At 34.8% G+C, this 1,923-nt stretch overlaps 1 protein-coding gene across 1 annotated transcript in view; it reads right to left on the bottom strand.

Moving 5' to 3' along the window:
• Window positions 1-1,390: 1,390 nt before the first annotated feature.
• Window positions 1,391-1,923, bottom strand: part of LOC139528619 (EF-hand calcium-binding domain-containing protein 5-like) — a gene marked incomplete in the record, with an annotated part of 22,262 nt that continues 21,729 nt past the window's right edge. Inside the window, 1 exon segment of the mRNA XM_071324661.1 lies at window positions 1,391-1,923.

The raw sequence follows: 1,923 nt of genomic DNA, 5'->3' as shown, positions 1-1,923 counted from the left end.
GAATATTTCAGGGCAGATATATATTGACTTGATTAACAATTAAACTCCTTGTCAGATTTCCTCTAAATGATTTGGTTTCAGAGTTGTAAGCAAAAAACTACATTTTACCCCTGTTCTATTTTTAGCCGTGGTGGCCATCTTGGTTGGATGGCCAGGTCATTGGACACATTTTTCAAACAAGGTACCTCAAAGATGATTGTGGCCAAGTTTGATTTAATTTGGCCCAGTAGTTTCAGAGGAGAAGATTTTTGTAAAAGATAACTAAGATTTACGAAAAATGGTTAAAAATTGACTATAAAGGGCAATAACTCCTAAAGGGGTCAACTGACCATTTCCGTCATGTTGACTTATTTGTAAATCTTACTTTGCTGAACATTATTGCTGTTTACAGTTTATCTCTATCTATAATAATATTCAAGATAATAACCAAAAACGGCAAAATTTCCTCAAAATTACCAATTCAGGGGCAGCAACCCAACAACAGGTTGACCGATTCATCTGAAAATTTCAGGGCAGATAGATCTTGACCTGATAAACATTTTAACCCCACATCAGATTTGCTCTAAATGCTTTGGTTTTTGAGTTATAAGCCAAAAACTGCATTTTACCCCTATGTTCTATTTTTAGCCGTGGCGGCCATCTTGGTTGGTTGACCGGGTCACGCCACACATTTTTTAAACTAGATACCCCAATGATGATTGTGGCCAAGTTTGGATTAATTTGGCCCAGTAGTTTCAGAGGAGAAGATTTTTGTAAAAGATTACTTAGATTTATGAAAAATGGTTAAAAATTGACTATAAAGGGCAATAACTCCTAAAGGGGTCAACTGACCATTTCGGTCATGTTGACTTACTTGTAAATCTAACTTTGCCAAACATTATTGCTGTTTACAGCTTATCTCTATCTATAATAATATTCAAGATAATAACCAAAAACAGCAAAATTTCCTCAAAATGACCAATTCAGGGGCAGCAACCCAACAACAGGTTGACCGATTCATCTGAAAATTTCAGGGCAGATAGATCTTGACCTGATAAACATATTTCCCCATGTCAGATTTGCTCTAAATGCTTTGGTTTTTGAGTTATAAGCAAAAACTGCATTTTACCCCTATGTTCTATTTTTAGCCGTGGCGGCCATCTTGGTTGGTTGACCGGGTCACGCCACACATTTTTTAAACTAGATACCCCAATGATGATTTTGGTCAAGTTTGATTAAATTTGGCCCAGTAGTTTCAGAGGAGAAGATTTTTGTAAAAGTTAAACGACGACGGACGACGACGACGGACGACGGACGACGGACGCCGGACGCCGGACGACGACGACGGACGCCGGACGCAAAGTGATGGGAATATCTCACTTGGCCCTTCGGGCCAGGTGAGCTAAAAATCAAGAACAGGTAGAATGCTGTTAGTGTACATTATAAAAGTAAAAAAAAAACAAAATACAACTGAAATCACATATAGAATATCACAGATAATGTCAAAACTAAACACTAGGAGTCATATGACAAATAAATTACTACATTGTCAGCAATCACTCCATCAACAAATCCTGCCCCGTGTAATTATGGCAGTATGTATTTAAATTTGTTTATAGCATTTATTCCAATATCACTTTAACGTAAAAAAAAAATATATAACAAAAAATAAAATAACTCTTAATTTTCAAATTGATGTAGAAAATCTACATTATGTTTCATGCAGAACAAATGATTATGTATCTCAATATCAAGACCAAAAACTGACATCAAAATGAACAATTATTTGTTTTAGAAAATAAAGAACACTTTTTCTTAGAAGAAATGTTTGTTATAATATAATTATTATACTGTAGTATAAACTTTGATAGCTGCATGTAAGAGAAAATACTCTGCATTTTGCATAACTTCAAACTTTTTTGCATGTATAATAAAATTATCTCC

Source organism: Mytilus edulis, chromosome 6 (assembly GCF_963676685.1).
Source record: "Mytilus edulis chromosome 6, xbMytEdul2.2, whole genome shotgun sequence".
NCBI classification, from domain to species: domain Eukaryota; kingdom Metazoa; phylum Mollusca; class Bivalvia; order Mytilida; family Mytilidae; genus Mytilus; species Mytilus edulis.
Note: the sequence above shows the minus strand (reverse complement) of the source record. Positions and strands in the feature narration are given on the sequence as shown.